At 45.9% G+C, this 26937-nt stretch overlaps 1 protein-coding gene across 5 annotated transcripts in view; it reads right to left on the bottom strand.

The window, feature by feature from the left end:
* Window positions 1–26937, bottom strand: part of mast2 (microtubule associated serine/threonine kinase 2) — a 560338-nt gene that overhangs the window by 312712 nt on the left and 220689 nt on the right. The window lies entirely within an intron of this gene.

Below are 26937 nucleotides of genomic sequence, written 5' to 3'. Positions count from 1 at the left end.
ATGTTTCAACACAAGTTCTGAGTTATTGAAGTGGAGTGGTAGTCCATAGAATCAGTGCTAAGGTTTGACATTTGCTATCATAAGAGCATATTGTTAAAGTTCTCTGTGGCCTTTAAAAATGTTCAATTTCAGTATTTCATTAATTAGCACTTCAGTACTTTATTAAGAGGATTTCATTTTCTATACTTCATGTATAAAAGTCTTGCATCAGCTACATATCTGTAAGACATGAGAAAATGTAAAATATATTTATAGTACAAAGTGTTCGGTTTAGTTCTAGCTTTCTAAATACATTTAAGGTTCGCAGAGCACATAATGCACATAAACTTCACACTTCAAAATGTCCAAATATGTACATTGCATGCTGTTCTTTCCTGATCTGGGGCTAGAAATTTACAAGCCTTTTTCAATGTGAAAACTTTTCAACAAACTTTGATTGATTTTAGGCTGTGCTTACTTAAAGTGCCAGGTCAGCTAACCACAGCTCCAAATTAGCTGGAGAATTAGCTGTTCTGAAACAACCTGCAATGAGCAAACCCACAGCAGTTCCAGTAGTTCCTTAAAAGATCATCTCGGAACTGAATCATGCAGCAGATAAGACACAGGCCTTTCACCTGCAAGTGAAGTTCAAATCTAGCCCACAATGTTAGGATGAAAGTCTCCTCTGTCTACTCGGCCCTGTGTGAATGTTTATGTTCAGATATAGGCTCTGTGTCCTCCCCCTCCCCCAACTGGCATTTACATGCAGTAAGTGGGGGCAGGATAGCCAGTGGCAACCTGAGCAGGAGAGAAATGGGTAGAACTATGGTGGTAAGTGTTAATGCATAATTTTTCTTCCTTTTCTAGCCCAAGTGTCTGAAAATGGGAACAGTAGCATTCTCTGGCACCAATTTTATCCACACTTTGAGGAGCACAAAAGTATTTTTCCTCATAGCAATACACATAAGTTACAACACTTAATCAGGTCTTTTGACTCAACCAGTCCATATTGCCATTTACCTTCTATGCAATAAAAAATATCTGGAAACCAAAACTATGATAAAGTATAGTCAGCAGGGATTTCAGAAGGGAAAGTCATGCCTGACCAAATTCTTCAGAGAATTCTTTAAGCAAGAAGTAGAGTTGATAAGGGTAATGAAGTCCATGTAATCAGGCCTTCGATAAGCAAGACTCATTAATTCAGAGCACGGGAGTCAGGGGACAACTCGCAGAATGGATAGCAGGCTGGTGACAAAACAGAGAGTAGTGGTATAAGGTAGTTAGTCAGACTGGCAGAACATGAGAGATGATGTTCCATTGGGATTGCCGCTGGGTTCAATGTTTCTTTTAAAATTTTGTTGTTGTATGCAGCTAGTTTTCTCTATGCGTGGTACCCTTACTTTTTTTGCACAGCCACTGCATGTAACTATATCTGCGCAGTACATTTCAGGCTAAAAGCCGCTCGGGTCTGCAAACGAAACCCGACCCGAGCCCGACAGAACCACATCCGACCCAGAGTCCGTCCCGAGTCCTTCCATTTTTTCCCGTGCCCGACCCGACCCAACCTGCCTCCCGTTTTTCACTTTGTTGCTGATCTACATAAGTTTAAAATAACTGTAACAAAACCACCTTTCTAGCCCAAAAATTACATTAACAGTGGAGCCACCTACCCGCGGTTGTGATGGAATGCGTTCGACCTGGCCCCACCCAACCCCGAATGCCAAACCCAGAAGTGCGACCCGACCCAAACCCGACATGTCGTCCGGTTCGGGTCGCCGGCCTTTATTCCAGGCTACTGCACGGTTGGCACGCCTGCAGCTTAGCAGGCACATTGGCTGGGACCACTGTTGTTCACTATTTACAATAATGATTTGGGCTTGAAGTACATCATCAAAATTTACAAATGACACCAAATTCAGGATGTAGTTAATACTGAGGAGGACTGCAACAAAATACAAGACATTAACAAACTTGCAGAATGGGAGTGTAAATGGCAAAATTAATTTCACTATAGGCAAGTTTGAGGTGGTGCATGATGGCAGGAGAAAAAAGGCCACATACCCCTTGGGAAGTAAGAGTCGAAATGGGGTACAGATACACAAATCAGTAGAAGTAGCAAAAGAGGTTAACAAAGCCATGAAAATTGCAAACATAGCACTGATTCATTTCTAGAGGAAAGAATTCAAAAGCAGAGAAGTTATGTTAAACATTTATAGAACTTTAGCTAGACCACACTTAAAAGAGCATACTGCACAGTTCTGGTCTCCATATTACAAAAACAGATTTTGGAGCACTGGAAAAAATGCAAAAAGCTTTACAAGACTACCAGAACTGAGAGGGTCCAACTATCAAGAAAGACTGAACTTTCAAACAGCACAGGCACGATAGACCGAATTACCTTCTTCTGTGCTGTAAAAAATCTATGATTCTACAGGCTGGGACTCTTTTCTCTAGAAAAAAAGACTGTGAGATGACCTGATACAGGTCTTTAAATCCTGAACAGGTTTGATAGGGTAGACTTGGAGAAGATCAATCCACTCGTGGGGTAGTTCAAAACTAGGGGACATAAATGTAAGACAGCCACTAATAAATCAAATATGGGATTCAGAGAGACTGCTTTAACTAAATAGTGGTGAAAATATAGAACTCACTATCATATGGAGTGTTTGAGGCAAATAGCATAGAAGCATAAAAGAGGAAACTAGATAAGTACATGAAAGAGAAAGAAATAGAGGATAAGTTGAAAGGGTGAGGCCAAGTAACCAGACGGGACAAGAGGCTATGTGGAGAATAGACTCGGACCTGGATTGGCTTGGTTGAATTGACTGCTTCTGTGTTGTAAATGCTATTGAATTCTATGTAATGTAAGCGAATAGTTCTAATCCCATTTATCCACCATATTTCCATTTCCCTTCAACCATTTCGACAATGTAACCTTGAAGGTGAATTCCCTCCCACCATCATGAATTCCTATAAATGAGGTGCTCAAAGCCATCATCAAAATGACACTGCAGTTAATCAGAAAATGTATAACAGTGAAATGCACATCCCACAAACGAATAATTTAAAAAACAGAAAGTGCTGGAAACACTCAGCAGTTCTGGCAGCATCTGTGGAGAGCAAAGCAGAGTCAACGTCCTAGGTGGGTGACCCTTCATCAGAATTGACCAGCATTTTCTGCTTTGATTTCAGATTTCCAGCATCTGCAGTATTTTGCTTTTAAGTGTTTTAATGAGTCGAATTTACGTCATCAGTCTTTGTTTTCTGTTGACCAGCTTTTGCATCATGGTTTCCTGATGTTTTGTCCCATTACAGAAATTGGTTCACAATTATCACCACTGACTTGCTTTTATAGTTAATATCCCCATTATGTTTTGGCGCATTTTCGAAGCTTCTTATCCTAGGTTATTTTGATTTTATCTTAGATCACACTCCTGATCGATTCCCAGATCTTTGGGAGCATCCAACCCCGCATTTTCTTTTTATTCATTCATGGGATGTGGGCGTCGCTGGCTAGTCCAGCATTTATTGCCCATCCCTAATTGCCCTTGAGAAGGTAGTGGTGAGCTGCCTTCTTGAACCGCTGCAGTCCATTTGGGGTAGGTATACCCACAGTGCTGTTAGGAAGGGAGTTCCAGGATTTTGACCCAGAGACAGTGAAGGAACGGCGATATAGTTCCAAGTCAGGATGGTGTGCGACTTGGAGGGGAACTTGCATTGAGATCTTGGTAAGTTTTTGGTAACAAGCCCCTGAAACAAACAGCAAATCCTGTCTGGTAATTGTTCCTATTCTACATAGGACTTAGAAGCAAGAGTAGGCCATTCAGCTCTTCGAGCCACCAGCCACGATCTTATTGAATGGTGATCTGGTTGTGGTCTCAACTCCACATACAATTAAGTAAATAAATTCAATAAAAACAAATTTAGCTATTGTATATAAGCAATGTCTTCAACACAGGCCTGTATGTACCCTTGGGCTCTCCTCATGTTTCTCTGCAAGAGCTTACAGCGTTCACCTGGGTCTTTGATCCAAATATATTTCAGGCCTCCGTGCAACCTCAAGGCACCCAACTCCAACTGCTCTCAGCTATCAAACCACAAACACTGCCCTCCATTCCAATCCAGGCCTACCCTTCTGTCTAATCACTCCAACATATCAAACCTAGTTCTTAGCCCCCATATCCCCTCTCACCTAAACCCCTAATCCCTCTAGATTCTCTCAATCACACATCTCCATACAGCCAGTAAACACCTCCAACATGTTGGTCGACATCTTACTATGCCCCTCTTGCTTGGACATGGAAAATGACATCAGTTAAAGAAAATGTTTGAAAGCCAGATGAAGATTTGGAGATACACAGAAGAGCGAAGAGGGAGATTTGTGAGAGAGTGAGAGACTTGCAAGAGGGAGTGAGGCAGAAATAAAATGGAGAATAAAACAGAAAGAGACACTGAAAGAACTAGAAAGGGGGAGCAGTTGGGAAAGAAGAAACCAATTATAGAAAGAGACACTTTTTGCCAAGTACAACATAACAGGAGATAGCTGCTAACAGTCAAGTACAAAAAGTCACCTCACCCTTGCTTAAAAAAGTACATTGGCCTCCTACTCTAGGGCTCCACTCCCCACAATTAGAACATTGCTTCTGATTTCTAAATATATTTATATTTTTATTGCAAACTTTGCTTAGAAAACCTGAGTAGTAGTTTGTACTGGATAGACCTGCTTCAAGGCAAAACCTGATGGCAGGCTATAAATTCTAATGAACATCTGTGGTCAGTAACTCCAATTTGTTCTTATAGCAAATTATTAAGTATTACATTTCGTTTGCAAAATGTTTACTTAAAATTATGTGCAATTTAAGTCTTGCAAAAAAAAAGTGTAGTTATGGATTCTGACTGGGATAATTAAAGGATTGGGCTATTTGCCTTGTCAGGAATTGTATAGTATGCAATTGCTCATAAACCAAACAATAAAAATGGTGCCTGAACTAAATACAATTAAGCAGGCATAAAAACAAAAAGTATTGAAAAGTCTCAGCAGGTCTGGCAGCATCTGTGGTGAGAGAAGCAGAGTTAACGTTTCAGGTCAGTGACCTTTCATCAAACTGATGAAAGGTCACTGACCTGAAACATTAACTCTCCTCTCTCCATAGATACTGCCAGACCTGCTGGAGTATTTCCAGCACTTATTTTGCTTTTATTACTATTAAGCAGACACTGTTCCTCCGTTTTAGTAAGCACAGTGCTGATGGTGGCATCACTAAAAATAAAACATTCAGCAAGTCACAACTTATGAGAATTTAATTCTATTAGAAATAGGGAAGTATGTGCATTTTCTAACATATCAAAATGAGCAGACAGAACTATTAACTTTATTTTCCACTGAAGATATTTAGCCTCAATCAAAAGAAGTGCAACTCTTCAGATCTGAAACACCCTTTCTATTCCTATCCACATTAATGTAGTGCCAGTATCTCATTTAGTAACAACGACCTCGTGCTGCCAATGTGTGATGGGTATTTCCAAAATGCAGATTTTTCAGCACCAAATTCAAGGAAAAAGAATTATTTAAAGCCCACCTTAATTCAGTGAATCCTGTTCAACTCCTTACCTTATGATGAAGGGAAGATCATTGATGAAGTGGCTGAAGATGGCTAAGCTGAGGATATTTCCCTAAGGAGCATTCTGCAGCTAGAACCTAAGCTTCAATGATTAGCCTCCAACAACCATGACAATATTTCTCTTTATCAGGTTCGACTCTAGCCACAGGAGGGTATTTCCTCAACCCCACTGAGCTCAATTTGCTGACAGTTTCTTGGTGCCATACTTGACCTAATGCTGTATTGATGTTGAGAACAGCTTGTCTAAACACAACTCGGCAGTTATCTCTTTTTCTACATATGGATTAAGGCAATGATGACGTCTGGAGCTGAGTGATTCTGGCAAAACCTGAATTGAGTATCAGTGAGCAGTTTATTTGTGAGAAGGTGTTGCTTGATGGCTCCGTCTATCCCTTTACTGATGATTGGGAGGAAGCCAATTTGGAAGTAATTGACTGGGTTAGATTTGTCCTTATTTTGTGCATAGGAATTACTAGATCAACTCCTTATATTGGTGGACAGAAGCCACAGTCATAGTTGCACTGGAAATGCTCAGCTCAGTGTGCAGCTAGTTTTGGTGTGTTGGTCTTCAGCAATATAACTGGAATGATGTCCTGGCCAATAGCGTTTGTTATGTTCAGTAAAGTCAGCTGCTTCTTAATGCTATGTGAAGTGAAGCAAATAGGCTGCGCAATAGCATCTATCACGACGAGGACTTCAAGGGAAGGCAGTGTGGGATTGTGCACGATACTTTTAGCTGAAGAAATTTGCAAACACTACTGTATGATCTGATGAAGGGTCACTGACCTGAAACGTTAACTCTGCTTCTCTCTCCACAGATGCCGCCAGAACTGCTGAGTATTTCCAGCAGTTCTTGTTTTTATCTTAGTATGATCGCTTCCACAGTTGGGAATGTTCATGGAGCCGCCTCCTCCGCTAGTTATTTGCCTCATTGGGTGTGGAATGGCAAGAGTGTTTTGCTCTGATCTGTTGATGTGGGATCACTTAGCTCTGAGTTGAGAATAGGCAGGTAATTGCTATTTCAGTTGGAAAGATACTTCTCTAGAACACAAACAATCAATGCTACGTCTAGTTGTTCTGAGGCCACTTTGCACTTTGATGCTGAACATATCTTCTAATATTTGCTCGAGATGCAAGTGGCACAGCAGAAGGTTGCAAACGGAGCAGAGTGCAAAGAGATTGTGAGTTAAACCACCCACGAATTGAACCAAATATTGCAATCCTTGTACAAACTCATCTGCCTTTGGAGATACTCAAGGAGTATATATATGCATGTCCATAGGGGAGTTTCATTCTTGCTCTCCTGGGTCCCACTACTGCACGAGCATTTATATAACAATCTGCAACCGCCAACTTGTGTCTCGCATGGTATGCTGCCTCCCTGATGCCAGGATAAAGGACAACGCTGAACAGGTGCAGGATATTTTGCAGGGGGAGGGGAGGAAAGGGGGAACAGCCAGGAATCATGGTCCATAATAGACAAGAAAAGGGTTGAGGTCCTTCAGACAGAATTACTGGAGCTCGGGAGCAAGTTAAAGACCAGGTAATCTCTGGATTACTCCCAGTGCCACATGCTAGTGACACTAGGAGCTGCAAGATAAGACTGGATAACGTGTGGCTGGAGAAATGGTACAGGAGGGAGGATTTCAGATCCCTGAGGCATTGGAACTAGTTCCGGGGCAGAAGGAACCCTATACAAAATGGACAGGTTGCACTTCAACAGGGCTAGGATCAATGCCCTCACAGGGAGGTTAACTTGTTCTGTGGTCAGCTTAAACTGACTTGGTGGGGAAGGAGCAGAAGGATGAAGCATTAGAGAGGAGACAGATGGGGCACAGAGGATTGGGAGAGACAAACAGCATTAGAATCAAGAGCATTTCAAAAATATAAAGGATCAGATAGTGGGGTAAATGCAAGGCAGACTAAGATGGAATTGAGTGCATGTGGATGGAGCATGGTAATTAAGGTTGGTAGTCACATGGGATTTTGATATAGTGGCAATAACGGAGACCTGGCTCAAACAAGCGGAGGAATGGGCGTCTACAATTCCTATCTACTAGTATTCAGGAAAGATAGGGAAGGAAAGGAGGAGGAAGACAATATTGATCAAAGATACTGTTACAGCGCTAGAAAGTGATGATCTGCTTGAGTGTTCAAAGACAAAATCCATTTGATTTGGATTAAGGACAACAGGGGAGCTATTATACTGCTGGGTGTATACCAAAAGCCACCAAATAGTGGGAGGAGATGACAAACCAAATTTGCAGGCAAATTGCAGAAAGATGCAAGAAGTGTACAGTAGTGATAATGGGGAACTTCAATTATGTTGCCAAGGTCAGGGAAAATGACAGTATAAAAGACAAAGAGGGGGGAGTTATTCCTGAAATACTTAAAACAGACCTTTCTTGATCCTTATGTTTCCAGTCAAAAGAGGAAGAAAGCAGTGCTTGGATCTAGTTTAAGTTAATGAAGTGGAGCCTGTTTCAGTGAGGGAGCATTTGGGACACGGTGATCACTATATCATTAGGTTTAGAGTAGTTATGGAAGAGGACAAGGAGCTAAGCTAATTTCAGTGAGTGGAAAAGGAATCTGGACCAGATGGATTAGAATCAAAGATTGTCAGGTAATATAGTAAATGAGCAATGGGAAGCCTTCAAAGAAGATCTAATTTGGGTAAAGATTATACACATTCCCAGGAGGGAGAAAGGAAAGACGTCTGAAGCTAGAGCTCCCTGGATGACTAAAGATATTAAAATTGAAATGAAACAGAAAAAGGAGGCTTATGATAAATGTCAAGTTCCAAATTCAGTAGAGAACTAAGCTGAATACAAAATGTACAGGGAATAACTGAAAGAGTGGCAGAGAACATATGAGAATAGATTAGTGGGTAACAAAAAAGGGAACACTAAAAGAACCAGAGGCAACATGAGGAAAAAGAAAGTTACTCTGAGTTATGATGATCTGGAATGCAGTGCCTGAAAGGGTGCTGAAATCAGAATCAATAATAACCTTCGAAAGGGAATTGCATAAATACTTGAAGGGGAAAAATTTGCAAGGCAATAGGGAAAGAGGAGAGTGGGGCTACTGGATAGCTCTTTCACAGAGGCACGATGGGCTAAATGACCATCTTTAATGTTACATGATTCTATGATTCTAGTGGAACTTAACTTCCATAAGAAGCAGACAATCATACCACTTAAGGGATCAGATGACTCCACTGAACTGCAGTAGATATATGCAGCTGAGGCCACCCAACTGTAATAACACTGTGGCTCTGGATCTGATGGGTCTATTCTGCTGGTGAGACAGGACATACCTGAGGATGATAGAGGAATTAGAATATTGCCCAATTGACATGATTTTGTGACTATGACCAGGTCAGAATGTTGCTCCACTAGACTAAGGGACATTTCTCCCAACTAGAACATCAACCTCTACAAGTTAGTGAGGAGGAATTTGCAGGATCAACTGGGCTGGGATTCCTTCAGCTTTGTTCTGAGGCAGTGATTGGTGTTTGGAAGCAATGCGCGGGCAGAGGGAGGGAGAACCCGGAGGGCAGAAGGGGGTGTGGGGGCAGGGTGAGGGAAGGGGATCAGATGCCGAGGAGAATTGGTGACGGAGAGATAGAGAGATCGGTGACTTGAAGCTCCATCTCTTGTTTTCCCAGTGACAGTGATTATGTGTATCAAATCAGTTGGCAAAATTCTCAGCGTGTCCATAATTTCATGGCACTTCTGATTTTTCTCCTTCATCATTGTCCCATGCGTGTGATTTCACTCACTCACTCCCCCGCTCCTCCTCTTCTCTCGGGGTTTTCTTGATTTTTTTTTCTCCCCCCACTTGCGTTATGTCTTGATAATTTCATGGGGCTTCTAAGAATTATCATGCTGTCCAAATTGCAGCTTTTAGTGATTGTGGCATTTGTGATCACGATGTTGTTCCTGGAGAACCAGATCCAGAAGCTGGAGGAATCATGAGGAAAACTGGAAAGATCGACATAGAAATCCAATCAAAGAATCTCAATTGACAGGCTTAACCCTTTCATGAAGTGGTTCAAATTTGTTGTATTATTTGGATGACTATGTCAGCACTTTTGCAGATCATTCAAACCTGGCAATATACCTCCCATTGTTGGGATTGAGCATTCCCAGATAAAGTGTCACACAGAAGGTTAATGACTTCAAGAGGATGTTAGATAGCCACCTGAGAGAAATGGACTTGCAGGGCCAAGCGGATAGAGCCAGGGAGTGGGACTGACTGCATAGCTCCATGAAGAGCCAGTATGGACTCGATGGGCCGAATGTCCTTCTTCTGTGCCGTAAATGACTCCATGATGGCTGGGTCATTCCCCATGGATTCGTCCAATATTCCTTTTATGACTGCATTCGGTGGTGATTGTTTTTAACTGAATGGCTTACTACGCTACTTTGGCGAACATCAAGCATATTCCACATATAGTGGGACTGCAGTCGCAAATACATCAGATTGAGTTGAACTGGCAGTTCCCTTCCCTGAAGGACATTAATGAACCATTTTTTTTTTCAAATTGACAATCTCGCAACTTTGATCGTGACTTTCCAGGTGTTTACTCATAAGCGGCCAGGTGTATTGAAATATTTTTACTGGAGCCTAACCAATAATTGGAATAGATTCAGAATTACCTTTTTGCTTTTATGCTTAGTTCCTATCAGCACTTTTTTCCCCACAGCTTTATTAATTTGTCCTCTAACTTTTAAAGATATGCACATCTGAAACCTTAAGATTCTGCTCTTCAACTTTTTAAATTTTTACCATTTATTATTGTAGGGATGAAGGACTTCAATTATAATGATAGGTTGGAGAAGTCGTGAAAGTTCATTTTAGAGAAGAGAAGGCTGAATGCAGATTTGATAGAGGTGTTCAAAATCATGAGAGGTCTGGACGGAGTTGATAAGGAGAAACTGTTCCCAGTGGCGGAAAGGTCGAGAACCAGAGGTTAAGGTGAATGGTAAAAGAAGCAATGCCAACATGAGGGAAAAACTTTTTCATGCAGCGGGTGGTTAGGATCTGGAGCATGCTGCCTGCAAGTGTTGTGGAGGCGTATTCAACTGTGGCTTTCAAAAGGGTATTGAATAATTATCTGAAGGAAAATAAATTGCAGAGCTACAGGGAAAAGGCAGGGGAGCGGGACTAGATGTGTCGCTCCTGCAGATCTATCTATCCATATTTTTCAATATATGTTTAAGTAATTCATGATATTTTTTGTTTATAAGAAGTAGCCCTCACTAAAGAAAAGGTTGGAGGCCCCTAAATTAGATAGGTCAGAATAAAACCAAGTGAGTGCAATTCTACCCAGCTGACCGACGGTAGAAAGGCATTAAAAGAGGGTGACGTAACCAACTGTGTCAATGTTGCAGGTGGATCAAGAATAGTTTACTTTTGTCACAGTCACATAAGATGTTATTTGTGACTTGGATAAGAGCCGTTTCAGTACAGTGGCAGCAGCAGAAACCTGCGCTTCAAACATGAAGCTCCTGAAAAGATGGGCACAGATGGGCAGAGGAATCGGAGTGCTGAGATTACGGTAGCTTTGTTAGGATAACAGCAGTCATTATGATGGATTTCAGGTGTTACAATTATTGATTAAAATTGCAATCAAATTTATCATAACTGAAGTAGAATAATACCAGTTGGGATACTGCAGAGTTAAAAAATTATTGGCAGCCAACCCCACTTTAGTAGATCTCAAAGCATTTAACTAGACAGCAGGCTTATCTACGGCATGGAAAATTAATTCAAGAAGTGGAAATGAAATTAGCCTCCGTGGCAAGTTGGGCATGCATGTACAAATGCAATCTGCTCAATGGAAGACATCAATAATCTTTAGACACTGTTCGACAGCTCCTGTAAGACAGACAGGCCAATTTAATCACCATGACGTCACTGCTGCATTTGTAATCGACTTAATAACTCAATTTCCTCCTTTGGCATGAGTGATGTCTTAAATTTGGAAAACTCGGGTTCTGGCAATCAGCAATTTGTTCCTGTCAATCACATGAGATCAGCTATACCATAGATACATGACTACAATAACTCATTTTTTTCTTCAACGGGTATGACTGCAATTGCAATCTTAATTGTCAAATTATCAGAAAAATGCTTTAAACCAACCTCCTTCCAATCCAATAGCATAACTTTGCTATAAAGAACTGCATAACATTAGCTGTACAGAAATGTTACTAGCATGGTTGGTAGCAGATAGAAATGTTATTAGAATTTTGGTTGATGCTGGAGACCAGGAGTTTCTAGTCCACTAAAGCTGCAGAATCTTGGCAATCTCAAAATGAAGCTACTGGACACTAGTCAAAAGGAGTAAAGTGCCACCTACAGCAAAGTTAACAGCATTAATTATTTTTTCCTCAAAAATATAATTTATTCATAAAAATCTGTTAAAAAAATACATTACAAAACAGTCCAAAACAGCACCAAGTTGACATTCTAGAAAGTGCAAAGGAAATCAGCTTACTTCAATACAGAACGTGAGCTGCCTCACAACCCTTCCATTCCATCTTACACGCCATGTACAATTTACAGCAAAACCAGATACAGCACGAGGGGTTTTCCATGGGTCCAGCCCCTCAGTTCACTATGGTAGGAAGACCTTACACAGTGGTCTTTCCCCATTGAGCCTTTGCGGCGGCTGTCCCAAGCTTTAGTGCACCCCTCAGCACATAGACCTGGACCTTGGAATGTACCAGTCTGTCGTGGACAACTCTTTGCGCTGGAAGACCAGCAAGTTTCGGGCAGACCAAAAAGCGTCTTTCACCGAATTGATGGTCCTCCAGCAGCAGTTGATGGTTATCTGTGTGCGTCCCTGGAAACAGCTCGTAGAGCACAGACTCCTGTGTTAGAGTTGCTTGGGATGAACCTCGACAAAAACCACTGCATCTCTTTCCACACCTGCTTTGCAAAGACACATTCCAGAAGGTGGTGAGCAACAGTCTCTTCCCCACCACAGCCACCTCGAGGGCAGCGTGCGGAGGTGGTGAGATTCCGGGCGTGCAGGAAGGATCTGACAGGGAGGGCCCTTCTCACCATCAGCTAAGCTATGGCCTTGGTGCTTGTTTGAAAGTTCTGGTGATGAGGCATTCTGCCAAATGACTTTAGCAGTCTGCTCAGGGAACCATCCGATAGGATCCACCATCTCTTTTTCCCGTAGGGCCTTGAGGACATTCTGTGTAGACCACTGCCTGATGGATTGGTGCGCAAATGTGTTGTTCTGCCAAAACTTTTTCACGAAGGATAGGTGGTACGGCACGGTCCAACTGGATGGAGCGTTACGCGGCAATGTGACCAGACCCATCCTTCATAACACCAGGGACAGATAGAACCTCTGCACAGTGACACTTGGTTTTTGCGTACTGGGGCTCTGTGCACAGCTTGATGCGGCCGCACACGAAGGTGGTCATCAGGATGAGGGCAACGTTGGGTACATTTTTCCCACTCATATCCAGAGGTTTGAACATCGTGTCCCTCCAGACCTGGTCCATTTTGGATCTCCAGATAAAGCGGAAAATGATGACCGCCACGGCGCAGGAGTGGGGTACAGGCCAGACCTGTGCCACATACAGCAACAGCGTGAGCGCCTCACACCTGATGACCAGGTTCTTACCCACAATGGAGAGAGATCGCTACTCCCACATGCTCAGTTTATGGTGTACCCTGGCTACTCGCTCCTTCCAGGTTTTGGCACACGCCCCAACCCTTCCCCAGCACCTTCAGGTAGTCTGACCTGACGGTGAAGGGAACAAAGGATCGGTCAGCCCAGTTTCCACACCTCATGGCGGTGGTGAGCCGCTGTCTTGAACCGCAGCAGTCCATGTGGTGAGCGGTTTGATACAACCGAGTGGCTTACAGAGCCATTTCAGAGGGCAGTTAAGAGTCTGGTTTCACATATCGGTCAGACCAGCTAAGGACAGCAGATTTCCTTCCCTAAACTAGATTTGTGAACCAGATGGGCTGTTACAACAATCCGGTAATTACGTGGTCACCATTGCTGATACTACTTTTTTTAAATTCCAAATTTATTTAATTAATTGAAATTAAATTCCCCAGCTGCCTTTATAGGATTTGAACTTGCGTCTCCAGTAACTACTTTGCTACTGACCTGGTGAAGATTAAATGCGAGACATTTATAACAAAGAGAAAATGAACCTTATTTACACAGAGAGTTGTGAGGCTGTGGAATTCACTTCTATGATTAGTGGTTGAAGCAGAAACTCCATCAACATTGAAGATTAAATTTGATAAGTAGATGACAGAAAAAAGGAAAAATTGAATATTAGAAAAAAGGTGTGTAAATGTGATTAGGACTATTTGCTTGCGCCGACATGGAATGGTTGGCTGTAGGGCCTACTTTTATGTTGTAACTTCTGTGTATTTCCAGGATGTTTGCAACAATCTTGCTGAACTCTGAGGAGACAGCAAGAGTTAATGCTAAAAGCCATCAGTACTCCAAGACAGCAGTATGACAACAAAGGATCTTTTACAGCTGACATCTGGCTCACAGCAGTAAGATGGAAAGGAGTATCTTCTTATCATGTGCCATGATTTAAGGTGAGTGAAAGTGAAAGTAGTTGTCACAAGACCTGGAAGTGGCCACATCAGATATAGATTGCCTTACCACTGTTTCTTAAAATTAGAGAAACTAAAAGTAACGTCACAGCAGATCTTTTTTTTAAATCAACTAATTAAAATTTGCTCATCACAAGGGCATGACATACGTCTGTCTAAGATAGTTAGCAGATAAGGGAATCCTTGAAAAAAGGTGCATCACAAATTGATTGAAATGTTGTCAAAGGACTGTACTTTGAAAACATTTCAACCAATCTATGTAAACATCCTTTTGCAAGAACTTGTTTATTTGGAGACAGACAGACTAGCCTGAGATTGGTAAATTATTCAATGCATCACTTGAATGCAAAAGTTAAGTTTGAGAACACAAACAGGGTACCAGGAGAACAGATGCCGGAAGCGGCCATAAGCATCGCAGAGGGAGGCATACCAACTCTACTGTGCCAACTCAGAAGGATTAGGGTGTATAAGCTCCTGGGATCATTGCTAAACCTGTGAACATTAGCAATAAGCATAAGTAACTATACTTCAATACACCAAATAAACTTTACAACTATATACGGAGACTAAACATTGCTGATTTCATGTGAATTTCAAGCAAGGAGTATAATATCGACTTCTATTAAGTAGAGCTCAGCTGATTTTGAGCTACTATGATGCATCTGAATTCCATGTATAACCTCAGGCGTTTATTCTTTTGGGTAATAATAGCTACCCAAGTACCTTGAGTATTCTTACCATTTAAGATTAACTTGTGTATTAACAAAGAAATGCTAGTTCATGATTTCATGATCTGACTTCTTTTTGATGACTTTGGAAAGCAGTTAACTTTTTCATTCAGTAGTTTACATGTAAACTAACAGGGAATTGATACTGTACATGCTAATATAATTTGGATATTTGATGCAAGGCAATTCAAGCAAGCAGATGTAGATGGTCTAATCCCCAATCATTTGTTGTGTAATCAGGAGTTATGATGAAGGGGTTATAGATTTGCCTGGTGCCCTTTGATGATTACTGTTTATGAGAATTATTGGTTTACTGATCCCAGTGTTCTTATAACATCAAATACAAAACTCAGAAAATCTGGCACATACTTCCCAAAAAGGGTGAATCAGCTCCAAAAATACTGACGACTCAGAACACAAATTATAGCCCTGATCAAGACTACTGTTTCAAGGTGATTCAGTAAGCTAAATTTCTTTTAATTACATGGGATTTCAGGATCTTTTATTAATGTTGTAATAAAACACCTGGAGTATGGGTGAACATTACTTCTAATCTCTGGTATGACTATACAATCCAAATTTACTCTGCATACATTCACGTGAGTATTTGGCTCCTGCTCCAGATCCATTCCCATCAACTCTGCTTTTTTTTCCTCTCTCTTGGGTTCCTCTCTCCAGCATCCTCCCCTGTCATCCGGTAACCTTTCATTCCTCCCTTATTAGGTACAATGCTCCCCCAATGCTCCCCCTACCACCACCTCACCCCCCACCCAACCTCTACTTTATCCATAGTTCTTTACTTTTCTACGCTTCTCCTGACATTGATGATCTGAATTCCCTTGAATAAGCCCACAGCTACACTGTGTCTCTCAGAATTCTTGGAAGGCCTTATCAAGGTATCTGGTGTAGCCTCCTGAGGAGCAAACAACCAAACCGCATAATCCATTTCTCTTAACAAATTTCCTGCATAGCATGCTCACTTGGAGATAGCCAAACCACCCTCCTTCCCGTCTCATTCATTCCATTTATTCTAATCCAGAAAGACATTTGGTGAAGGATAGTACTGGAGCCAATCTTTACTCAGTCTTCCATTTATTTACAGAGTGAAACATTTCAGACTTACATCTCCAAACTCAACCGCACCATAGTTTCAATAAGTGTCTCTGTATATGCGCTCAAGTCAAACCCCAATTTATGCCCTCCACCTGCATATAATTAAACACAATTGATATTCAATTAACAGCACTTATCACTGCCACAGTGGACAATAATCATCACTTCTTCATTTCCCTCAAGAGTTCTTTTTCTTCAAGAGTAGAGTTACTTACAAAGAAACCTAAATTCAACTAAAATTTTCTTTAGAAATAATCATCAGAAAGAATACCAAGTTAATAAATTTAAATGGTTTTACTCAGACTGAACTAATCCACAGGATGAATTAGTCTCAGATATGACTGAGTGTATGAAAAAGAGAGCGAGGAGGAGAAAGGGAGTGAGAGCAAGTGAGCGAAAGAGAGAGAAAGAGAGAAAAAGGTCCAAAGTGCTTCACAGTCAATGAGTTATTCTTGAAGTGTAATTAACTGTGATGTAGGAAAGCCTGGACTAAACTGTGCACAGCAAAGTCCCAGAAAAAGCAAGTATCCCATTAATCTGTTGAAACCATATTGTAAAAACCAAGTTCAGGATCAACTTATAAAGAAATACTTAAAGTAATTAGCGAAAAAAAAGTGCTCATGCAGAACTGTACATGCTAACACCCTTTTTCTTTTAAGCTGTGATCAACAGTGTCCAAATACTTTTTGTTACTAATTAAGACAGCAGCAATGTACGGTGTCACCAATCAAAAGTTCTGTGGGATGGTTAGATACGGGTTCACAGCCAGTTTTCTTATAAGGGGAACTCGCAACTTAGTCATGCTATCTGACAATGTGGCGATATGATTGCAGATACGTTATTTAAGAAAAAGGAAATTGGACAGCAAGTCAGGCTGGCCAGTCCACCCCACTTATAGATGTTTGGAGAATGGGAAAGAATCACCTGGTCATCCCCCAGAATACAGAATGGCACACACTACAGGAAGGCCAAAGATAGTAGGGGGGGGGGTGGGGGAGGGGGAGTTAAGAGATCAAAAACACCAAAATTATTAAACCTGTCTCTCCCAAAAAAAACACATCAGACTAAAATTCCTGCATTGTCAAAGTGTCTGAAATAACATCACATCATTAGCAAGTTGAGGAATAGCACTACAAATGTCTAAACTAAGGATCAAGCACAGTCAATTCAGTGAAGTGAACATTGCCAGAAAAAAGCAACATTAAAATTATGCGATGCTACAAATAAATTAATAAAAAAATGTATTCCCAATATTTGTTAACTAAGTAAAATTTGCAAAAGATACAAAAATTAGAACATCTCATGTCATTACAGTATGAAAGTCTACTGAAGGGATGCACTGAGCTGTGCATATTTAATGGCAGCGAAGCATAAACTATTCATGGTTCCTGAGGCCATAATTAAAAGTTAGCCTACTTAATAAACACATTACTGGCAGAAATTCAAACAACATTCAGGTCACTGAAATGGGTATTTTAAATCGTTACTGTTGATATATAAATTGGAAAAATAGAATGTGAAATGCAGTAAGTCAATTTATGTCATATGCTTGAAATGTTGACATTAAGCATATGAATGGATTTATTAGTTACAAATGTCTAGATTATATGGAATATGTTTGTACAAAGTTCAAATTAGAATATTTCTGATGATCTAATTTAGCATTCATAGTAATCACATATATGCTAACCAACAGGGAATTAAAAAAATTGACTTTGAAAATGAAACAATCGTGTTTTATAGCTGCCCCCATGAATCCATTCTGGAGTCTGATTGCTGAGAATTATACAATATTTCAGCACTGTAAAAACAATTTATTTATAGCCCTGTTAATATCCATTTATGTAAAATTGCTATACACAACTGCAATGAATAAATGTCCATAAATGAGCAAATTGATTAAAAATACTTCACGGAATCACAAAATTGTTACAAATCAGAAGGAGGCCATTCAGTCCATCGTGTCCGCACCGGCTCTCTGAAAGAGCAATTCATTCAGTTCCATTCCCCCACCTTCCATCAGTTCTTTACCCAAACTCATCCTTTTTAGAATAGCTTTTACAAAACATACACGCAACCATAAAAAATATCTAGAGGAATTAGAACAGCCCAATGTGGTAATATATTTAGTCAGAATTGTAATTTACGGATTCTGAATTAATAGACATTTAATAAGCATCATTATACATCAATGAGTATTGACAGGATTGTAAGCGACATTCGTTTTACAGTATATCTTGTATATTCACAAGTGGACACTGTGTCTCCAAACTGCAAACAATGGTCATAGCTATGAAATGTGATGAGGAGTTACTTTGTTTATCTATTCTGCCTTTGAAGCAGCGCAAGTAGGTGCACAGCATGTAACAAGAAGAACGGTCATAGAACCATAAATTTTACAGCACAGCAGGAGGCCATTGTATCTGAACTGGCTGCTTTTCTTAAGCATTCAAAATTAATTCCAGTGCCCTACTTGCTCCCCAGAGCTTTGTATCTTCCTCTCTGTGGCAAATAATCCACGCTCCAAGCCTCTATGTAAAGAAATTGCACGTGACTCCTCTCCTCATTCACTTAGTAGTAATTTTAAATTGATTGCCTCTTGTCACCGACTCCCCAACTGGAGGAAATAACTTTTTCCCATTTGCACTATGATACCAAAGCAGTTAACAACAACTTTAGATATAAATTTGTAGAAATAACTAGCATACAGGTTGGAAAAAGGCTACTTATTAAGTATGTGTTGCTTATTTTCTTGTTCATATACTGTTAAATAAAATTGTTTCACGGGTTTAGACTTCAAATGAGGTCTAACAATGTGTTATGTGCCTGCTCAGGATAAGTCCAGTTGCTGCAAGCCATTAACAGAGTAAGTTTTCTGATTCGTTATCCCAGCCTCGCTACCAAAAGCTCACCTAGATCCTGAGGCTAAGATAAGACACTTTTGAATTTATGGGTCTTTGGGACTTGCCCATGAGGTAATCGAAGATACAGAACTCAAAATAATGTCTATTAAGAAGGGTAGAAAAGGCCTAAAAACATAACAGCTTGTCTGATTGGCAGCTTTTCAAATTAGACAGTTATTCAAATTCTGCTTGGCTACAGTTAATCTTGTGCGAGCCTTCACCTTTCAAATCATTTTTACCTGCAGACTATGAAGGTCTCACTCTGCTCTCAGCACCGTCTTTTTTGGCTTGAGGAGGACCCCCTGTCAAGAGCAAAGTTAATTGAGGTAAATTACTCCCATAGTTGATGGAAAAATGGTAAAGCATCACTATGGAAAAAATAATGGCCCTGATTTTGCTGTGAAAGTAAGTGAGGCTAACAGCACTCATTGTTATTTATTCGTAGATCAGACAGAAACTTCCAGTAAGCACATAAGCACAGTTAAAGACAAAAATCCAGCAGTTGTTGCCCAAAATAAGCCGCTCTGCTGGAAGCTACACAGAAACAACATCTGGCCAACTTGCTCCTCATTCAAATCTACTGAACAGCATGAAGTTCCTGTACTGATGTCACAGATATGGACTGAACTTGCCACAAAAAGCTAGGGTATGTCCATTCCAATCTAAGTATCCTTTTGACGGCATGGTAAGTCTTAATTACTGGCAAACATCATCTCTGGCACTAAAAATTAACTTTAGCAAGTGCGGAGTCTCATTCCTCCACATTCTAATCGTTTTGAAATTTTTTAATTTTTCTTTACTTTTCCTTTTATCGCTCTCTTTATCTAATCTTTATTTCCCTCTCTGTTTCATTTTCTGTAGTTGGTTTGACACTGAATTCGCAATTCAAACTGGCATTTCCTGGTTCAGACTCTAAACTGCTCATTAATGAAACTTCAACTGCTCATTAATGAAACTTCAATCTGGTTGGATAAGGAGATGCACAGCTGTTTACACAGGTTCCCAATGATCTGTTGAGGGCACAATGTTGTTTCAATGTCCCAATGACAGCAACTTATCTTGCACAACATCAGAGAAAATCAATGTGCAAGTGCATGCATACTGCAAAATCCAGCCCTTTGATTTCAAACCTGGGACTTTCCAAGTTTGCATCACTCAGTACCACGCCTATATATGAAAACCTCAGAGAGGTGATTCTTCTCAGGGAACTAAAAAACTCACTTCCCCTTTCTATTAAAATCCATGTAGAGGAACAAAAGGTTCATAGAGCCAGGCAGGCCGCAGTTCTGGCTGATGAATTTACCTTACCCCATCCCTAGTCACGCCCACAACCCCAAAAAGGGTAGGAGGTGGGAGGGTGATTGGATTCCGAGCAGCCCTGGGCAAGAAAGCTGGACACAGGGGGCCCTCCTCAAGCCAAATAGGACGATGCTGGGAGCAGAGACCTGAAGACCTGTGTGTTTCCACTGTAACAAGGCAGGTCATCTTCAAGCTGACTGCTGGAAAATACAGGGAAAACCTGTAGGATTAATCAGGGTACACCAGACCAGTGCAGGAGAAGGGGCCCTGATGGAAAGCACAGCAGAGCAGGCTGTGGCTTTAACTGCAGCAGTAAGACCCACTAAACGTACTGCTGTGGGTGCGGGAAAATTTTAAAAAATCCCTGAAGGTTAACAGGATTTTGAATCCCAAAGAAAAGTGATCCCATACCCCTCAAGTGCAGCAAGCAAGCCCATAGTCATACTCAGGGATCCAGGGGCCACCAGATCCCTTCTGCTGGGAGAAGGCATGGCCTTTCCCCCAGAGAGTGCAGTGAATACTAGGGTGTTAGTGAATGGTATCAGAGGGCGGTGCATGCCCATACCTTTATATCAGGTGCACGTGGAGTGCGACCTAGTTTCGGGACCAGTGACTGTGGGGATTGTCGCTAGTTTGCCTGTGGACGGGGTCGACCTGTTCCTGGGTAATGATCTGGCGGGGGTGAAGGTGGTAGCTTCCCTAGTGGTTGTAGAGAGACTGAAAGAGGTCAGAGAGACGGGGCAGTTGCAGGAGACGGTCCCCAGCATTTCTCCCGACTGTGTGATGACTCGGTCCATGACCAAACAAGCTCCATCAGAGGAGGTTGAACTGGCACTGCAGACAGATGACCCTGCCGTCTGGCTATCCGAAACCTTCTTTGGGAAGTTAGCGGACCCAAAGAATGGGTTAGACAGATCTTCCCTAGGCTCAGCAAGCCGATCCAGTATTAAAGAAATTAGCACAGACTGTCCAAATTGAAACTGAGGCAGGGGGAGTCCCTGAGTACGACTATGTAAAGAATGAGCTGCTGATGAGGAAGTGGAGACGTCTTCACAGACCTGCAGATGAAGAATGGACAGTGGTTCAACAGATAGTGGTGCCACCAAGGTACCATAAAGAAATATTAAGAATGGCCCAAGAGCTTCCAATGGCTGGACATGTCAGTGTATGAAATACCAAAGCCTGCATAAGGCAGCATTTTGACTGGCCAAAACTCCACAAAGATGTTGTGGAGTTCTGTAAAATTTGCCACACATACCAGGTTGTGGGGAAGCCCCAACCTGCAGTAAAACCCCTAATTCCCCATACTGGCTTTTTGGGAAACCTTTCAGCAGAGTGATGGTGGATTGTGTGGGACTCCTGCCGAAAACAAAAGGGGATAGACAAGCACAGGTCTGTCAGACAGATAAGGAGGAAGGGGACAAAAAGGACAGTAAGGACAGGTTAAAGGAGGGCCAGGAGGCTTCCTAAAATGGAACCCCGTACTGTCCGGTTAGCTAACCCTGAAATGTTGGAAAAATTAGACCCCACACCCTCCTAAACAAATGCAGGCCAAAGAAGCACCCTACCAAGGTTAACAGCATTTACAGAACCTGCAGGGACAAGTAAAGTGCCCAAAAAGGCAAACCAACAGTGAGGGTGATGCCTCACCTAGTCAAAATGCCGCAGGGGAGTGGTGAAAGTTGGACAGATACCCATAAGCAGGAATGCCACAGAAGACATGGGGCAGATTAGCAAACAGACCCTCCCCACAGTAAAGGGAAAAGGGAAGCAAAAATGCCCTAAAGTGAACAGCACTTGTGTGACTCACCAGAACACTAAAAGTGAGGGCAGGGTGGATTTACCCACCCAAGAACCCAATTAGCAGGGTCCAAACCCAAAGCTAATCAAACCCAACACTTTCAATTCCGAATTCAGCAAGAACAAGGGCCCAGGGGAAATCTCAGACACCTCACAGGGACTTAAAACCAATGTATTACCCACTACCACTATGGGGAGAAAAATTGTCAAGGTACTAGAATCTGAATGGTTAAAGCCAAGTGTTGCAAAAACAGGAGTTGAGGGGTTAAAGCCTGTACATACAGGAGAATTTGCCTTAGACAATCATGGAAATTTGCAGACCTCAAGCTTCCCAGAAAACATCAAGTTTAAAAACCATCAGCGACTAGGGGACCCTCCAAGCCTGCAGACTGCTACAGCCAGCAACCAGGGAAAGAGTGCCAACTACAGATTCTGCCTTCATGAAAAACTTGAGCAAAGCAAGCCAGGCAAAAAACACTGTGACCAACCAAGAACTTGAAGAATGCAGCTTCAGCTGAGGACTACTGGATCATCCACTTCACAGACTGTACTGAAGTTCCATTTATTCTAGACTTTAAACCAACCACCAAATCGCGAGCGCGAGAGAGGGCGAGAGAGAGCGCGCGGGCGCAAGAGAGAGCGAGAGAGAGAGCGCGGGTACGATAGAGAGCGAATGAGAGAGTGCGGGTACGATAGAGAGCGAGAGAGAGCCGCGGGCGCGAGAGAGAGCGAGAGAGCGAGCGCGGGCGCGAGAGAGAGAGAGGGAGCGAGAGAGCGGGCGCGAGAGCGAGAGAGCGGGCGCGAGAGCGAGAGAGCGGGCACAAGAGCGGGCACGTGAGCGAGAGAGCGGGCACGTGAGCGAGAGAGCGGGCACGAGCGCGAGAGAGCGGGCACGAGCGCGAGAGAGCGGGCACGAGCGCGAGAGCACGAGAGCGAGCGAGAGAGCGCGAGAGCGAGCGAGAGAGAGCGGGCGCGAGAGAGAGAGAGAGCGGGCGCGAGAGAGAGAGAGAGCGGGCGCGAGAGAGAGAGAGAGCGGGCGCGAGAGAGAGAGAGAGCGGGCGCGAGAGAGAGAGAGAGCGGGCGCGAGAGAGAGAGCGGGCGCGAGAGAGAGAGAGAGCGGGCGCGAGAGAGAGAGAGAGCGGGCGCGAGAGAGAGAGAGAGCGGGCGCGGTAGAGAGAGAGAGCGGGCGCGGTAGAGAGAGAGAGCGGGCGCGGTAGAGAGAGAGAGCGGGCGCGGTAGAGAGAGAGAGCGGGCGCGATAGAGAGAGAGAGCGGGCGCGATAGAGAGAGAGAGCGGGCGCGACAGAGAGAGAGAGCGGGCGCGACAGAGAGCGAGAGCGGGCGCGACAGAGAGCGAGAGCGGGCGCGACAGAGGGAGAGAGCGGGCGCGACAGAGGGAGAGAGCGGGCGCGATAGGGAGAGAGCGGGCGCGATAGGGAGAGAGCGGGCGCGATAGGGAGAGAGCGGGCGCGATAGGGAGAGAGCGGGCGCGATAGGGAGAGAGCGGGCGCGATAGGGAGAGAGCGGGCGCGATAGGGAGAGAGCGGGCGCGATAGGGAGAGAGCGGGCGCGATAGGGAGAGAGCGGGCGCGATAGGGAGAGAGCGGGCGCGATAGGGAGAGAGCGGGCGCGATAGGGAGAGAGCGGGCGCGATAGGGAGAGAGCGGGCGCGATAGGGAGAGAGCGGGCGCGATAGGGAGAGAGCGGGCGCGATAGGGAGAGAGCGGGCGCGATAGGGAGAGAGCGGGCGCGAGACAGAGAGGGAGAGAGCGGGCGCGAGAGAGAGAGAGAGCGGGCGCGAGAGAGAGAGAGAGCGGGCGCGAGAGAGAGAGAGAGCGGGCGCGAGAGAGAGAGAGAGCGGGCGCGAGAGAGAGAGAGAGCGGGCGCGAGAGAGAGAGAGAGAGCGGGCGCGAGAGAGAGAGAGAGCGGGCGCGAGAGAGAGAGAGAGAGCGGGCGCGAGAGAGAGAGAGAGCGGGCGCGAGAGAGAGAGAGAGAGCGGGCGCGAGAGAGAGAGCGGGCGCGAGAGAGAGAGCGGGCGCGAGAGAGAGAGCGGGCGCGAGAGAGAGAGCGGGCGCGAGAGAGAGAGCGGGCGCGAGAGAGAGAGCGGGCGCGAGAGAGAGAGGGTGCGAGAGAGAGCAGGCGCGAGACAGAGAGAGAGCGAGCGCGAGAGAGAGAGAGAGAGAGCGGGCGCGAGAGAGAGAGAGAGAGCGGGCGCGAGAGAGAGAGAGAGAGAGCGGGCGCGAGAGAGAGAGAGAGAGAGCAGGCGCGAGCGAGCGCGAGAGAGAGAGCGGGCGCGAGCGAGCGCGAGAGAGAGAGCGGGCGCGAGCGAGCGCGAGAGAGAGAGCGGGCGCGAGCGAGCGCGAGAGAGCGAGCGGGCGCGAGCGAGCGCGAGAGAGAGAGCGGGCGCGAGCGAGCGCGAGAGAGAGAGCGGGCACGAGCGAGCGCGAGAGAGAGAGCGGGCGCGAGCGAGCGCGAGAGAGAGAGCGGGCGCGAGCGAGCGCGAGAGAGAGAGCGGGCGCGAGCGAGCGCGAGAGAGAGAGCGGGCGCGAGAGAGAGAGAGAGCGGGCGCGAGAGAGAGAGAGAGCGGGCGCGAGAGAGAGAGCGGGCGCGAGAGAGAGAGCGGGCGCGAGAGAGAGAGCGGGCGCGAGAGAGAGAGCGGGCGCGAGAGAGAGAGCGGGCGCGAGAGAGAGAGCGGGCGCGAGAGAGAGAGGGTGCGAGAGAGAGCAGGCGCGAGACAGAGAGAGAGCGAGCGCGAGAGAGAGAGAGAGAGAGCGGGCGCGAGAGAGAGAGAGAGAGCGGGCGCGAGAGAGAGAGAGAGAGAGCGGGCGCGAGAGAGAGAGAGAGAGAGCGGGCGCGAGCGAGCGCGAGAGAGAGAGCGGGCGCGAGCGAGCGCGAGAGAGAGAGCGGGCGCGAGCGAGCGCGAGAGAGAGAGCGGGCGCGAGCGAGCGCGAGAGAGAGAGCGGGCGCGAGCGAGCGCGAGAGAGAGAGCGGGCGCGAGCGAGCGCGAGAGAGAGAGCGGGCGCGAGCGAGCGCGAGAGAGAGAGCGGGCGCGAGCGAGCGCGCGAGAGAGAGAGCGGGCGCGAGAGAGAGAGAGAGCGGGCGCGAGCGAGCGCGAGAGAAAGAGCGGGCGCGAGCGAGCATGAGAGAGAGAGCGGGCGCGAGCGAGCGCGAGAGAGAGAGCGGGCGCGAGCGAGCGCGAGAGAGAGAGCGGGCGCGAACGAGCGCGAGAGAGAGAGCGGGCGCGAGCGAGCGCGAGAGAGAGAGCGGGCGCGAGCGAGCGCGAGAGAGAGAGCGGGCGCGAGCGAGCGCGAGAGAGAGAGCGGGCGCGAGCGAGCGCGCGAGAGAGAGAGCGGGCGCGAGAGAGAGAGTGAGCGGGCGCGAGAGAGAGAGTGAGCGGGCGCGAGAGAAAGAGTGAGCGGGCGCGAGAGAAAGAGTGAGCGGGCGCGAGAGAAAGAGTGAGCGGGCGCGAGAGAAAGAGTGAGCGGGCGCGAGAGAAAGAGTGAGCGGGCGCGAGAGAAAGAGTGAGCGGGCGCGAGAGAAAGAGTGAGCGGGCGCGAGAGAAAGAGTGAGCGGCCGCGAGAGAAAGAGTGAGCGGGCGCGAGAGAAAGAGTGAGCGGGCGCGAGAGAAAGAGTGAGCGGGCGCGAGAGAAAGAGTGAGCGGGCGCGAGAGAGAGAGTGAGCGGGCGCGAGAGAGAGAGTGAGCGGGCGCGAGAGAGAGAGTGAGCGGGCGCGAGAGAGAGAGTGAGCGGGCGCGAGAGAGAGAGTGAGCGGGGGCGAGAGAGAGAGAGAGCAGGCGCGAGAGAGAGAGAGAGAGAGAGAGAGAGAGAGAGCGGGCGCGAGCGAGCGCGAGAGAGAGAGCGGGCACGAGCGAGCGCGCGCGAGAGAGAGCGTGCGCGAGCGAGCGCGAGAGAGAGAGAGCGGGCGCGAGCGAGCGCGCGAGAGAGAGAGAGTGTGAGCGGGCGCGAGAGAAAGAGTGAGCGGGCGCGAGAGAGAGAGTGAGCGGGCGCGAGAGAGAGAGTGAGCGGGCGCGAGAGAGAGAGTGAGCGGGCGCGAGAGAGAGAGTGAGCGGGCGCGAGAGAGAGAGAGAGAGAGCGCGAGAGAGAGAGAGAGAGAGCGGGCGCGAGAGAGAGAGAGAGCGGGCGCGAGAGAGAGAGAGAGAGCGGGCGCGAGAGAGAGAGAGAGCGGGCGCGAGAGAGAGAGAGAGAGAGAGCGGGCGCGAGAGAGAGAGAGAGAGCGGGCGCGAGAGAGAGAGAGAGCGGGCGCGAGAGAGAGAGAGAGAGAGAGCGGGCGCGAGAGAGAGAGAGAGAGAGAGCGGGCGCGAGCGAGCGCGAGAGAGAGAGAGAGAGAGTGAGCGGGCGCGAGAGAGAGAGTGAGCGGGCGCGAGAGAGAGAGTGAGCGGGCGCGAGAGAGAGAGTGAGCGGGCGCGAGAGAGAGAGTGAGCGGGCGCGAGAGAGAGAGTGAGCGGGCGCGAGAGAGAGAGTGAGCGGGCGCGAGAGAGAGAGTGAGCGGGCGCGAGAGAGAGAGAGAGCGGGCGCGAGAGAGAGAGAGAGCGGGCGCGAGAGAGAGAGAGAGCGGGCGCGAGAGAGAGAGAGAGCGGGCGCGAGAGAGAGAGAGAGCGGGCGCGAGAGAGAGAGAGAGCGGGCGCGAGAGAGAGAGCGGGCGCGAGAGAGAGAGAGAGCGGGCGCGAGAGAGAGAGAGAGCGGGCGCGAGAGAGAGAGAGAGCGGGCGCGAGAGAGAGAGAGAGCGGGCGCGAGAGAGAGAGAGAGCGGGAACGAGAGAAAGAGTGAGCGGGCGCGAGAGAAAGAGTGAGCGGGCGCGAGAGAAAGAGTGAGCGGGCGCGAGAGAAAGAGTGAGCGGGCGCGAGAGAAAGAGTGAGCGGGCG

This window comes from Heterodontus francisci, chromosome 8, assembly GCF_036365525.1.
Source record: "Heterodontus francisci isolate sHetFra1 chromosome 8, sHetFra1.hap1, whole genome shotgun sequence".
NCBI lineage: Eukaryota > Metazoa > Chordata > Chondrichthyes > Heterodontiformes > Heterodontidae > Heterodontus > Heterodontus francisci.
The sequence above is the reverse complement of the archived record's forward strand: the minus strand, read 5'-3'. Positions and strand labels throughout refer to the sequence as shown.